The sequence below is a fragment of the Dicentrarchus labrax genome, unplaced genomic scaffold, assembly GCF_905237075.1.
Source record: "Dicentrarchus labrax unplaced genomic scaffold, dlabrax2021, whole genome shotgun sequence".
Lineage (NCBI taxonomy): Eukaryota > Metazoa > Chordata > Actinopteri > Moronidae > Dicentrarchus > Dicentrarchus labrax.
Window position 1 is genome coordinate 2,206,273 of NW_026136723.1, and position 15,759 is coordinate 2,222,031.

Below are 15,759 nucleotides of genomic sequence, written 5' to 3' on the forward strand. Positions count from 1 at the left end.
TCTAACAAGTGCCATCTATCAAATGCTTCAGATTATACAGTATGTGGCCGAAAGTATGTGGACAGCCAACATGAGTCAGTGGTTCCTGACCTTTTCTATCACTAAGTAAATATATTTCGTGGATATTTAATATTATATTCAATATTCATAGGTATGTTTTCATTAGTGCATAATCACCTGAAAATAAGAATATTTGTGTTTTCGTTACCTTAGAATGAGCTGTTTTTATCTACAGAGGGAGCTGGTTCTCCTTGGAGTCCGCACTGGTTCTACAGTAGCCCAGAAAGGACAAATCAAACACTGGCTTTAGAGAGGGCTTCGTCCACCGTACTGTCTCATACACGCTTTGAACTGGAGCTTTGATCCGGCACAAAAAATTCTGTGTGAGCCCGAACGACAAGGAGGAAGTTTTGGGCTCGAGTCCGACCCGAACCTTTATTTGAAAAATTTTATTTAATTAAAGTAAAAATTCTCAGTCTGCATTGTAAATAAAATATTAAATATATATTTTTTAAATCTCATTCTGTCTGAGCCCAACCTACTGCAGCAGGGGTCTAATGGGAGGGTGAGGTGAGGGGGCTGTAACTAAATGCCCCTGCAATATTTTGCACATTCCTGCAAACTGTACAGCTCTTCACTCATTCATTTAAAGAGCAGTTATAATTTATATATTGTCTCTATTTTTACCTTTATTTATATTTCTCGGTGTTTACTGAACAAATTTACTAAGTCAAATTCCTGAAAACCTGCTTGGCAATAAACTAATCATTCCCCACTCCCCCCCAAGAAGCTTTGGTGAGTCTTAAGTCAGGAACCAGTTCTGTATGAGATTGCTGAATGTGTCTTTCTAAAACCATGAGCTTGGGTGCGCTCACAGCCTTTCCATCTTTCCACCAGATGTTGAACCTGCTGCAGGGATTTGCTCCCGTTGGGTGATTATGTCTGGCTCACAGTCGGTGTTCCAGTTCATCAGTTCATCCCAAAGGTGTTGGATGGGGTTGAGGTCAGGACTCAGTCAAATTCTTCCACAATAAACTGAGAAACCATTTCTTTATGCGGCTGCTTGGCGCACATAGTTTTGTTTAGTTTGTCATTCAGTTGGGATTTAAAATGTCCTAGTTGCCGGCTTCAGACCGCCTGCAGGACGTTTTCTTGTTATTTTCCCCAGAGTGACTGTGGCAGTGCACCTTCCTCTCAACACTTGTGCAGGACTTTGACGATGGTGAGAAGTAGGTTTGCAGTGCAACTGACTTCGCTATCGTTGCTGAACATTTATTTTTATTTTTTTTTAGTCTTCCTTCAAAGTTGTCTTCAGTGTTAAGAAACACTTTCAACACTGTAAACATGAAAGAGAAGATAGAGGCAGGCTAGTCAAAGTTGTTATGGTCTCAACATTTCTCTTTTTCGTCGTTATCTCAGATGTTTGTCCCTAATGTACAGACAGAGGGAAAAGAAAGCCTTCATGTCACTTGGAAATAGTCTTCAAAAAGAATTTAAATCAAAGAATATCTCTGTCAGAATTATACGTTTTATGGGAAATGACTCCTGTGTTAATTGTCTCTGTTCTTTGCCTTATTTTAGTGCTTTAATCTGTTGATAATTTGGTTTTATCTGTAACTTTTTATGCTGTGTTCCTCGCTTAAATGACTGAATAAAGGTAAATATATTTGTGATGAAGTGCAGGTGAGCTACAGCAGGAGCCTCTGTATGTGCACAACTATCATATGCAGATGCAGAACAGCTTAATTTGGAGGAATAATTCGCCAAAGAGGGCCAATAATAGCTATCAGCTATTTTATGTTTACTTTGTGCAGCATGAATAATGGGAAAATTCCTCACGCATTCAGCATGACGTTGAGGTGACAGTTAACAGTCATGATTATTGGTTTCAAATGGCACGATAACTCAGTATTGTGACAATTTAAACTCCAGACAGAAAACATTTAAAACAACACATGCCAGTATTTTAGTATAAATGAGGAAACCAACATTTCACTGGTTGATTGTGCAGCCTGTCACTGAAATACCTCCAGAATAATCTTCCATCAGTGTAAACTGCAGGCTGCCTATGGCCGAGCTTATCCTATAAAAGACAGGCCAAAAATAAAAAGATATTTATTTTTTAAATAGGAAGTTCTGAGTCCTTTCACTAAATCCCCATAAAGGATTTAACTTGTCATTAAAATGTGCCATTTGGTGGAACCTTTTATCCAAAGCGCCTTACACACTGTGTTAGAGAGCCACAGTTTAAACAGTGGGCTGATATTTGAAAGTGCACGTAAAGCTTAACCTGTATTCAAGACCTATAGCTACCTATATTTTGTACGCTGGATGTTGATAGACACCAATTATCACCAATCAGAGTGGATGCTAAAGGTTTTAGCATCGGGTCCATTTTCATAAAGTGAATACTCGTGTTAGTATGGAGTCCATTATCACTATAGACTGTTTAAAACATGGACATAGTCTCTGTGACGGCCCCCACAGGGTTCTGAGGAACTGCTGTGAGGCTCAGTGGGGTCGGCTCTGGTTGTCGTCATCTCAGCAGTCCCCGAAAATCAGGCAAAGAGGTGGAGCTGAGGTGGAGCTGAGGTGGAGCTGAGGTTGGGCTGAGGTTGGGCTGAGGTGGAGCTGAGGTTGGGCTGAGGTTGGGCTGAGGTGGAGCGTAGGTGGAGCTGAGGTGGAGCTGAGGTTGGGCTGAGGTGGAGCTGAGGTGGAGCTGAGGTTGGGCTGAGGTGGGGCTGAGGTGGAGCTGAGGTGGAGCTGAGGTGGGCTGAGGTTGGGCTGAGGTGGAGCTGAGGTTGGGCTGAGGTGGAGCTGAGGTTGGGCTGAGGTGGAGCTTAATGAATCCTGGTTACTGAAATCACCCACCTGTATCTCAAAGCAGCCACGCCCTTAATTATACTTTACTTTTTGCCTTAATATCATTCAAACGAGTGAGTCCCGCCGCCCCGAACAGTTGTCAGCTTATCGTTCTCTACGGCTGTAAAGGTTTCTGGGTGGTACTTGTGTCAGAGAGTTAGATAAGCTATCAGAGAGGCTAACTCTCGGGGATCTGGCTCACGGCTTCATAGTGGACCTACTCGGTCTTTAGAGTGGTGATGTTGGTTTTATATAAGCAGGAGTTGGTTGCTGACGTCACCAAAACTCAGTTGCACTTTCAACCAGTAGAGGGCGGTCGATGTTCATCTGTATAGCAACATCTGTAGGATTCAAATACTTTAAAATGTAAATCAATCAACGACAGCAGAAAATACCCAGATACAGACGGTTTACGTCTGTTCCTTTAATACAGGTAGCTCACCTGGTAGAGCAGCAGGCCTCACATCAGCACCCGGGTTCTGCACGCCTCTCCCCTGTCTCTCCCCTTCCTCTCCCCTGTCTCTCCCCTGTCTCTCCCCTGTCTCTCCCCTTTCTGCTACATAAAGAACCAAAGTAAGAGATGTGAGGCCGTTAGCATGGACGGGCTGCGCTGACCTATATACCGCTCAATATAAGTCTGTGTCGGAGCACACAGTCTCTCAGGGTTATAGCAGCTCATGGCTGGATGGAGACGGCGGCGTGTTAACTGAGGACACACACACACACACACACACACACACGTGAAGACACACACATTCACATATGGAGACGTTCGCGCACGCGTACACTCGGAAATACTTACACGTGACCACGAAGACACGCGTGTACACGGGAGGCGAAATCAGACAAATACGACTCGCAAGATGACGACACACACACACACACAACACACACACACACACGTATAAGTATAGATGAGGACACACAATATACACGCATGACACCTGTGAAAGGACACACACACACACACACACACACACACACACAGAGCGACTGCCTCATGCATGTTTTATTGACCCGGCTCGCTCTCTTTCTACACCTCCACTGTCTCGCCTCCTCTCATCCCTCCCTCTCTCTATAGCTCTCTTTTCATCTCCTGCTCTCCCTCTGCCTTTAATCATCCTCCTCTCCTTTGTTTTCCTTCTCCTCCCTCCTCTTTCTCTCCCTCTTTCACCTCCTTTGTCCTCCTCTGACCTCTCGGAGCTGAACAGATCAACCTGACAGGCTGCTGTCTCCTTCCTCTCCTCCTTCTTCTCCTCCTTCCTCCTTATCTGTCCTTCCTCTCCTCCTTCCTCTCCTCCTTCCTCCTTATCTGTCCTTCCTCTTTTCTTCTTATCTCTCCTACCTCTCCTCCTTTTTTGTCTTTATCTCTTTCTTCGCCTCATATTTCCTCATCTCTCATTCCTTTCTTCCTTTTTTATCTTTATCTCCTTCCTCTCCTCCTTTATCCCTATCCCTCCTTTCTCTCCTCCCTCTACTCTTTATCTCTTACCTGATCTTCCTTATCTCCTTCCTCCACCTTTCTCTTGATCTCTCCCACCTCTTCTCCTTTTTTCTCCTTATCTCCTTCCTGTTTTCTCCTCATCTCTCCTTCCTCCTTCCTTTCTTCTTATTATTTCTTCCGACTTCTCTTCCCCTTATCTCCTTTCACTATCTCTCCTTCCTCTGTTCTTTATCTTTCCTTCATTTTCCTCCTCTTCTTGTTCATACATTCATCTTTTCTTCTCCTCTCACTGTCTCTCCTCTCTATCCTTCTTCTTTTTTCACCTCATCCGTCCTCCCTTCTACTCCTTTCTCAAGCAGCACCTTTCCTTCATCCCTCCATCGTGTCTTTTTTAACCTGATCTGTCCTTTTCCTCCTCTTTTTCTCCTCTCGTCTTCTATCTTTCTCTCCTCTCATCCCTCTTTCCTCTGAATTCTCCTCATTTCTTTCTTCCTCTTTTTCTCCCCCTCATATCTCTCCTCTTCCTCCTCCTCCATTCATCCTCCTAATTTCATTCCTCCTGTTTTCTCTCTTTCATGTTCTCCTCCCGTCTTCTCTTCATTTTTCTTATTCCCTCCTCTCCTTTCTCCCTCTCTTTTTTGTCACCTCCTCATTATTCCTCTCCTCTTCTCCATGTCACCTTTTCTCCTCCTGCTCCTTTGCACTCCCCCTACCTTCACCTCCTCCCACTTTCTCTTTCTCCTCACCGATGCTCTCTTATCCCCTCTGTCCGTCCTCTCCTAAATCCTCTCCTTCTCCACCACTCCTGGCCTTCACTCTCAAATCCTCTCTGCTCCTCCTTTTTCTTTGTCTTCCTCCTCCTCTTCATCAGCCCCTTTACCTCCTCCTGATCCTTTCTTCCTCACCTCTCTCTGACCTTTTCTCCTCCACTTCTCCCTCTTGTCTCTCCTCCTGCGCCTCCCTTTCCTCCACTCACCACCTGTTCCTCTTTCCTTGCACCCACTCCCACTCTCCTCCTCCTCCTCGCCCTCTTCATCCACTGCCCCCCCGACCTCCTCTCTCCACCTCTCCCCCGCTTTCTCCTCCTCCTCTTCCTCCTCTCTCATGTCGCCTCTTGTGCGTTTTTTTTCCTCCTCCCCTACTACCCCCACCTGACCTCTCCTCTCGCTCTCTTTTTTCGCACTCTCGTCCCCTCTCCTCCCTCCTGACCTCCCTCCTCCTCACCTCCTCCTCCCTCTCCTCTCCTCCTAATTAGCACCTGAGCATACAGGCCTGGTTAATATTCGGCGGCGAGGCGCTGCGACGGCAGAAGGGCACCTCGCCGTATCTCCTGCGCTGCTGTTGCCATGGTAACGCCATGGAAATGAAGCACCGCTTTCTCTGTCTCTATCTCTCTCTGTCTCTTTCCTAATTTTTTTTGCCCCCCACCACACACACACACACCCCCCTACACCCTCCACCTCCCCTCCCCTCCCCCCTTCACTTTTTAATGAGTCACTGCATCCATTAAATTTTAGGATGGAAGGATGGCAGGGGAGTCGCGAGGGCAAAAGCGCCGCGCTCCGAGACAGAAAACTCAAATTTAAGGGGTGGAAATAAAAAAAAAGTTTTTATTTCTTTAAAAAGGAAAAAGCCAAAAGTCAACGTTTGTAAAAAATTTACAGCCATTGTGAGTCTGATTATTTATCTGTTGCTCTGACAGATGTTTGCGATTTGTCGCTCTGTCCAAGGACGATGTTATTTTTTATTTATTTATTTGCTCTTCTGACAGTTCACTGTGTGTGTGTGTGTGTGTGTGTGTGTGTGTGTATGTATAGTGTGTTGTGTGTGTGTGTGTGTGTGTGTGTATATGTGTATATGTGTGTGTGTGTGTGTATATGTGTGTGTGTGTGTGTGTGTGTATATGTGTGTGTGTGTGTGTGTGTTTTATGTGTGTGTGTGTGTGTGTGTGTGTGTATATGTGTGTGTATGTGTGTGTGTGTTGGGGGGTAGGATGGTGGGGCGGGGGGGTGTTTGGATGGAGGCCTTGGCCTTGATGAAATTCTTTAAAGCTGCTAATTGTATTTCATTCATATTTCATGGCCGCGGGTTGGGGGGTTGGGGGGGGGTGACAGTTTGCTGAGGGAGAATTGATGAAATATCAGGTGTGTGTTTTGTGTGTGTGTGTGTGTGTGTGTATTTGTAAAACCATGGCCATGTGAAGCTGCTGTGTGTGTGTCTTGCAGTCGTCCGTCATGACAGCTGGAGGTCACAGGGATTTTCTGTGTGTGTGTGTGTGTGTGTGTGTGTGTGTGTGTGTGAGTCAGCATACTTGTTTGTCCCCCTATAGATATTCATGTAACGTGTGAACGTGTGTGTGTCAGAATTTTCTGGTTGAACCGAAGCGACACTGTGTGTGAAACATGATTCAGTGTGGTGAACTTTGACCTCCGTGTGTGTGTGAATAGTAACATTATTATCGACTCATAAGAAGTAACGTCACTCACTTATAAAAACTCAGCCTTTTTTTTGTGTCTGTGTCTATTTTTATTTATTTAAATGTCACATCTGAAATGAAAGTTAATGTGAAAGTGAAATTAAAATGACATCCAGGCATCATCACTTCATGATCCGACAGCGGCAGCAGATTTATAATGTCAGGTGTACACAGTGTGGCTGGTGATTGTGAGAGAGCAAACATTGTTCTTTGAAAAGACAGCAATATAAAGACTCAATAATTTCACATAAGGACACTTTTGTTCTAAAATAAGGAAGAAAAAACAAACTAATATTGTTTTTTAGTGTTTTCTTTGTGGGGGAATTTTTACCTTTATTTTGACAGCAGACTGTAGAGAGGTGGGACGTCATGTGACCCTGGCCAGACTCAAACCACAGACCAGAGTTGCAAAGTCTGTTTATTGGCTTCTTAAATCCATGTATAAACTGATTTATAATTCAGCGTCAGATTGAAAGAGAGACAAAGCACATTAATTAACACGAGGACTTAAGTCTATGTAAACAGTTCCAGATTTAGCCATTCAGGCTAATTTCCATCTGCAATCCGACAGCAACATAAACACAAACAAAAAGCACATAAATACAAACAAAAAGCACATAAATACAAACAAAAAGCACATAAACACAACATAAACACAAACAAAAAAGCACATAAATACAAACAAAAAGCACATAAACGCAAACAAAAAGCACATAAACGCAAACAAAAAGCACATAAATACAAACAAAAAGCACATAAACGCAAACAAAAAGGACATAAACACAAACAAAAAGCACATAAATACAGATAAACTAGAAGGACAAACAATAGTCACACAATGGCCATACTGATGTCAAAATCATAATACCGGAATCGTAACAGGAAAACATACAAAAGCACAGACGATTAGTAAAACAATAAGAGAAGCACATTTGATTGTCTACTAACCACGGGTATATATTGTTGTAGATAATGAGAAGGCGTTGAAAGCTGACGAGATAATACGGGTTGTGAAAGTGTTTTAAAAGATATGGTTTCTTGTTAGTAAAATGTGACCAGCTTTTTCTTATATGTATAGTTGCTATTTTCCCTGATGCATTTATTGACGCTGCTGTCCACAGGGTAAAGACCCAGATCTCACTTGGTGCTGCTTGATATGGTAAAAAAAATCATACTGTGACTATTTTGACGGATATTTGGATATATATTATCATGAGGTCTGTACCAAACAAACATGTTTTCTTACATCTAGAGAAGAAGATTTGTAGGTCAGGACACCACTGCAGCTCTACAGTACCTCAATATGATGCTGTTTCGATAATTTTTATAATAAAATAATATAAAGTCATTTTTTGCTTGAAAAATGACTCCAACAATTATTTCATTATCAAAATTGTTGGGAGGTTAATTTTCTGATCGATTCATTTTGTTAATGTCCACTGGTATTAACTTTTAAATATGATGCTATAAAACTACTAAGATTGATTTATAATCATCTACAGTAATAAGAAATAACCAATCATCATTCCAGCATTATCTGTTTTTATCTCAGTCAGGGTAGTTATACCTGCGTTCAGTGACAGAGCGGAGGTCCAGTGCAGTGAAGTGGAAGTCGTGGAAGAAAAGTCAGTAAATGATCCGACATTAGCGATGGGGGCTGGGAGCGATGGAGGGATGAATGGAGTGATTGATGTCAGTCATATTCAGCTCTGCAGACTCGACCTTGAGATACTCAACGATACAAGAGTTTGGCCAATTCGACGCTCGTTGTCAGCGCGAGGCTGAGAGCGGCGCTCCAATTATTCAGCCAATCACCCGAAACCTAAAACTCTCTCAAGGTTCTCTGCCAATGAAAAGCCAGCTTTGTTCTCATCAACTTGCCTCACCAGAACCATCAGTCATTTAGCTCTGCTGCTCTCAGCTGCCATATAACACTTCCAAGTTCGCTAATGTTTAAAGTGCCATTTGGCCTTGGTCTGTGGTTGCCAATGCGGGGTTCTGGGACCCACTCAGGGTTCCTACAGGGCTTCCAGGGGGTCTTCAGTGAAATGAAATATACTCCTGCTATTCTTTGGCTGCCTGGTGCCAGTTTTTTTTTTACAGTAACAAGAAAAGAGTTGCTCCAGTTGACTTGTTGTTTTAGCTGCACACCATGTAAATTTAGTCCTGGGGCTTTGTTTTACCGAAGTCTTATGAACTGTTATCCTTTCTTATCAGGACATTTAAACATTGAGTATGTGATTTCAGGCCTTAGTCGTGTTCACCGACTTCCTTCCTCACTCTTTGTTGTATACCGTATGTTCACCCAGAAGTAAGAAATGCACCGTTACCTGAATAAAATTACAGATTTCTCTGGGTTTGACCCCAGTGTGAACCTATCGTGATGCCACCCATTGGGTTGTAAATATGTTTATGCACAGATTTGAGGAGAGAGATAATCAACGCAGTAACAGAATCGGGATCCATATCTGATCAGCACTGCCTAGTTTGACAGTTTGATCTGAGTTTGGTGCGTTGAGCTGGACGGACTCACTGAGAATGAGCTGTCAATCACAAGGTAGCCCCGCCCTAAAGCATACCCTGCTTTATGGTCTATTTTACTCTAAATGGGACCATCAGTTACTAAATTAACATCATGCTGTATGGAGGTGTCACAAGTGTAGAAATTGATTTATAGTTCAGCATCAGATTTCACTAGCCTGATGCATCGCACATTATCAGGTTTGTCTCAGTAATTGCTAGAAGAAAGTTCACCGATTGTCCAAAATGATTCTCTAATAAAATATCAGTTATCAATATTCAAAGGTACTTGAGTAAAACTATCATATTTGATTTTGTGAGTATCACCCAGACCTACTTAGAGCTCTGTTAGGACAGATTATCTTTCAGGAGGGAGAGATTTTTCTACCAGAGTGTTTCTGTCTGTAATTTCAGTCCCATGTCAGTAATTCCTACAGACTGCAGTTACCAGTAAAAAATCAGGTCTCTTTTCCCTTAAAGGGCCAGCTAAAATAACCTGAGGTGAAACTATTCATGACGTGCTTTCGGTAGGTTTCGCAGAACTCTTATATAACACGAGTGAGATTTGGATCTCTATAAGCTTAAGAGGAAGCTGCTGGAAATAGACTGGCACTCTCCGAAGAGATGGGTCATACTACCAGCTGTGTTAATGATGCATTAGCACCACGAGGTGCCCGCACAAAGGCATCCTTTGATCAATCATTTAGCGTCCCCCCACACACTTATATTGAAACACACACACACATGCATCTGGTAGTTTCTGTGCATGATGACTGTGTGCCTGAGGAGGGGGGTCACGGGTACTCCAAAACCAGGACGCTTTTAAAAGAAACCACTCTCATAACCTTCAGTTGTTCCTTCAGTCCCTGGTTTTTGTTCCCGTTTGTTCATTTGCATGTTACTGTCCTGCCATCCTTGCCCAGGAGGTCTTACAGTGAGAGCAGTAGGTAGGGGCCGATGTCTTGCTCAAGAGACCATTAGTGAGTCAGAGGCCCTTCATGGAGGCTCATCAAGGGTTTGAAATCGGTCAGGGATGATCCAATCTGTCGGACTGGAATCGGTGTTGATACTGACGGCCAAACATGATAATCCACAATAAATTCAGTTTTCTGTTCTGCTTGGTTTATTAAATGTGTTGAGCAAATGATTCCCAAATTGTCGATTTCTAAATGAAAGGTAGTTGCTTGAATGACTACTAACAAACGTATGCACCTTACACTAACTAATTAACTTATTTTAACTTAAAAATGTATTAAACTGATTATATCGAACATTTGAAGTAAAACTAACTTAATTTTGTAAGTTAAAAAGTATCCTTTATCAAGTAGCTTTAGTAATTTTAAGTCTAAAGACTATGGAGTGGTTCTGCAGTGTAGATTTTTTTTTTAAAACTCAACTTAATTGTATTCATCCTGTTTTAGCAACTAAAGCTAGTAGAAAGTCCTCAGTCTCTATTGAGTGAAGCGGTTAGAGACTAGGTAGTGAGTCTAAGGTAAAGTAAGCTAATTAATAAAAATGCTGGAGTGAGCAAAGCCGTGCTGATCGGACAATCACGACATTGAAGCATTTGAGAAGCACATTGTGGAAGTATTTGGGGTTTTCCACTGTAGATGGAAAAATTACCAACGAACATAAGGCTGACTTTGTAAAAAGCAGCTGTATTACTCAACAACCACAACAAATCTGAAAGCTGACCCCTGAGGCAGCGGACACTATACAGATTGCGTTCGAATGAACAAACACACTTTCTGCACTTTTTGTCAGAAAGTCTCAATTTGTAAGTCTCAAAATGTAATACATTTTATTACATGATTAACAAAGATCAGTGAAAACAACCAGCTCAGAGAAGGAGGACTGACATCTAATTAATATCTAATTAACAACAAAGTTTTAGCGACAAGAGTTTAAAAAAAAAAAAAACATGACAAAGGAGCTGGATTATTAGCAGGTTGTTCTTGGTTTGTGAGGAGAACTGGAGGCACACACTGCTGAAGGAGTGATGAGATTAAAGATGTGTAATTATCTGTGAGGCCTTTTCCACTCTGATCTGTCTGTTCTGTGTCTGTGCACCAGCAGTCCTTACGCAGTTAATGCATTGTAAAGTGCCATTTCATAAACCTTGGGCTGTAGTTGAAATGTGCACAAGGCTAAAGGATGGTGTCTGAATGACCCCACTTAGAGTTTGATGTGTCAGGTGGTTGATACGATGAGTTTGGAAGAGAAAAAGTTAGATCCCTAAAATCTGTGAGTTCCTGGCTGCAGGATGACTTCTGAAACTTCCTAATTCAGATCCCCTGGTAACCACAAGATGAGCATCGGTGAATTTGTTTCCACTGGATTCTTTTCTGTGCCGAAATGTGCAATGTCTCCCTCCCTGTGAGCCTTCGTCCCCTTCCAGTTTGCCCTTGTTCCAGTAAAACGTCTTTAACCCCTCCTATTAGCACATTTGGCTCCTTCCGATCTTCCTTTCGTCCTCCTAATTTGTCATTTCATTTCCCAAGATATTCCCTCATTACCTTCTTTTTCGTCTCTGAGTTGTTTTATGGCTTCCTCGACACCCTTTTCTCTCTGGTATGCCCTTGTGCGCCTCAACGTGCAAACTGAATTGCCTACAGTGCAGTCAGATAGATGGATGGATACAGTTTGTGGTTAGACTGATGGTTTGCTTTGCCCTTGATGGAGGAGAAAATCTGATATGTTTTTCCTCATCCGTGTCTGTAAAACCTGCAATGAACCCTGCCTCACCCGGGCTGATCCACTCGAGTTACTTTGGTGTCACTATCAGTGGAGAGTTTTGGTGTCCAATCCTGGTCTGAATTTGGTTTCGGGAGGATTTAGAAGAGGGGGATCCTGGGGGGGCAAATACTGAATGTAACGTCTCTGAAAATATTGGTGCTGGCCTTTTAAAATCAGTGAAAGAAAGGGACAATGATTTGATTGTTTTTCAGTTGAGGCACAACTGATCTCACCTGCCTCTCAAAAAGAACATTTGCAGCTACTTGCAATTTGCAAATCACTGTTATCACTGCTGCAGTTTTATTATTTTCTCCATAATTACGGAGTGCTACCGTGCTCCGAACAAGCCCCTGTACACAAATACTGTACAAGTAATTACAAGGATGTGTGGAGGCGAGCTGAGCCCGACAAAGTGGGACGCAGCCAAGCGGCATATGACTCCCCTCGTCAGAAGTTGGCCCGGAGTCCTCGAGGCCGATCCAGTGATGCAGCAAAACATGACACTGTTGTAGTTTTCCTTTTTCTTCCCTTTCTCTCTGGAGCTGGCAGAGGCAGCACTGCTCCTCGTCGACTCGAAGCAAAGCCGCCGTCGCAGCTCGGGTGAAACGCTTCGGCCCGCAGCTCCGTCTGCCTCTACATTTCTATCATCTAGTCTGTTTTCTGTCTCTCAGTCCTCCATCTTTCTCTGTTCATTTAAACTCTTATTCAGTTTCCTCTTTGCTCTCCTTCCATCTCTCTCCACTAAATTACTGTACATCTCTCCTCCTACACTCTCTTCTCCTGTCTCCCTTTACAGATGATCTGCACTACTTTCTTCTCTTTTTCTTTGGCTCCTACACACTCGTCTCCCTCCAACTCTTCCTATACATGTAATCTCTGCTCTCCTCTCTTCAACTCCTCCTACACGCTTTTTTATTTTCCTGTTGTTTTATCTGTCTTTTCCCATCTGCCTGTATTTTCCCTCTTCACCTCTGGCAGCAGCAAAGTATTTTTAAGCACACCAGCATGTACATAAGGAGAAAATATGAATGGAAAATGCATTATTTGTTAGAATTTGGTCAGTATTAAGGCTGCAGTCATTGATTATTTTATTATCCTTTGAGAATTCAGTTGGTTAGACAGTTTCTAAGAGCCTCAGGTGACGTCTTTAAAGAGAAACTTAACATCCAACTTATTCAAAATCTCCTGTTGGTTCTGCTCTGAGTCTCTTTAAAATCTCCAGACAAGAGTTTTGTTTGTAACTTTTGTGCCAGAGACCGTCTATAATACCTGGAAGAATGACATAAAACTCCACCACTGCACCACCGAGAGTTAATTTAAGTTTTTCTATGTCTTGAAAAGGAGGCTGTGGCCCAGATTGGAGTGAACAGTATTGGCTTGTATCTTTGGGGGGCGTAAAAAAAAAAAAGTAATGTTGCAGATTTTTCACAGATTTCTTTGGTGGTCCAATAATGCTGTCCAGACCATCAGAGATTATCTTCCTGATATTTTTAGGAACTTTTATAAACAGTCCTCCTGATTGAATGTAAGCTTTATGACAGAAAGCTTACGTTTCGAACAGTTTGAAAGTCAAGGCTGTTTTACCAGCCAGCGCAGGTCTATTGAAAAGATGATTCAGGATTCTTGTATTAACTTTCCATACTAATAGTTTTCGATGCTCCGGACTAGAGGTCTTCACAGGTCCTCTCGTTCCCTAGTAACGAACTGACCCAGGACCAGAGCTGGGCCAGGGTCCAAAATAAATTTGGTTTAAACAGGTCGTGTTGGGTCTTGTTGTATTGCCGCAGGTTTTTGGAGAGAGGCATAGAGAGTTTGAACTGTGAAGTGCAGGAAAAATGACTTTTTGACCAGAACTGTTTGTTAATTGGTGGAGCATCCTGCTGCTGCCAGTGCTCTCTCTATATTTGGGTCTGTCCACTGTACATTTCAAAATACTTCATCACATTTGACTGTCTTAGTGTCGCTTTTGGATCAGGTTCAGGTAGGTTTTTCATGCCTGTTTAAAACACATCAAACATTTTCAGATTTCAGTCAGTTCTCAGCGATTGGGAAATTCTGGGCCGATACTGATGTTTGAAATAACAATTTGGCTGATAGTTGAGGCCGATACTGTTGGCAATAGATGCCCTAAATTCGTACTGAGCCTCAGCTGCTGACTGCACTGTTCACTACCATTTCAATTGTTTTGAGTACTTTTGAACAAACAGATGCTGTACACTGTAGTGGTTGGGATTAATGTCCCATGTCTCCTCGTATGTTCATTTGTTTTCTGTTTCAGCCCTCTACTGTAAATCAAATTTCGCCTTGAGGGACAATAAAATTTGAACTTGAACTTATTTGCCTTCAACACTCATCAAATCTAAAATCTAAAGTTTGGAGGTCTTTTGGATTCTATAAGAAGGAAGGAAAGTTGTATTGTAATTTGTAAGATCTGTCTGACAGCAATTATATCCAGCAAACCTTAACACTCACCTGGTGAGACGGCATGGTCACATGTCTGTGGATGCTAATACAGCTAGCACAAGCAACAACACACAAGATATTAAACACTGTCCAGCCACGACTTGGATGACGTTGTTAAGAACTGTGACAGATTGCATCGAATTGTTCTACATTGAAATGCATCGTCCTTGAATCGTATCGTAGCCCATGTATCTAGATACGTATCGGATTGTCGTAGTAGGAAGAGATCCCTAGTTCTCAAGAAATATTGTATATACTCCATAAATGACAATCATTTTATTTTCTGTCAATCGATTAATCAGTATATTGTTTTTAGCTCGTCTGTCACATTTTTTACATGCTTACTTGCTTGAGAAATCTCATTAGTTGAAGTATGCAGTAAACAGCAATGTAAATGCATGAGAATGATAATAACATAGGATTAGTTCAGTCTCATTGCACAATGCAACAATTCAAACAGGACTCTGGATACTCTGAAATTATAAAACATGTCTCCTGTGCAGGCGGTGAGAAGCTGATCAAGGCTGCGAGAGCATGAAATATGTCCAACATTAAGTGACACTTGGGACAAATAACAGCTTGCCCAATACTAATTAAGTGTTGAAATACTCTCAATTTTTCTGGCAAATGTGTTTTTCTCCCAAGTGATTGGGACACCTTTTCAAAGCTTCAACTCTGCTGATAGAAAAACCTTATTTTATCATATTATGCGTGATATTGCAGCTTTCCGTTAAGATTTTTTTATGTCAAATGGAAGTGCTTTCGTCCTCCTCTCCCTCGTCCTCTTCATCTGCTTTCAATTCTGCCTCTTGTCCTCTTTTTCTTTGCTTTCTGTTTATCTTTTCTCTCCCTCCCGTTATTCTGCGTCTTTAAACGCTCTGTTGTCCCTTTCTTCTCCTCCCTCTTTATGTTTATCTGCTTTCCTTTCTCCCTCGTCTTCCTCTTTCTTTCTCTCACTGTCTTTTCTCTCTTTCTGTCTGCCAGGCCATGGCCTAGTTAAAACGTCTTCTGCTTTGTGCCTGTTCTCTTTCATCAGCTTGGAAGTTTTTAGACTCTCCCCTCTTTCTCTTTATCTCTGTGCCTCTTCACCGCTGTCTCCCATTCTCTTTTTATATCATTCTTCCTCCCTCTCGCTTTCCCATTTACCTGCTTTTGTCCTCCTTTTATTTTTACCCTTTTCTCCCTCTCTTCCCATATTTATTCATACCTGTCTTTCCATCTCTCTCTCTCCTTTCTCTCTCCATCTGTTTTTACCTCG

General features: G+C 42.3%; 1 protein-coding gene across 2 annotated transcripts in view; it reads left to right on the forward strand.

Annotated features, from left to right (window-relative positions):
- Positions 1–15,759, forward strand: part of LOC127357975 (zinc fingers and homeoboxes protein 2) — a 122,691-nt gene that overhangs the window by 84,273 nt on the left and 22,659 nt on the right. The window lies entirely within an intron of this gene.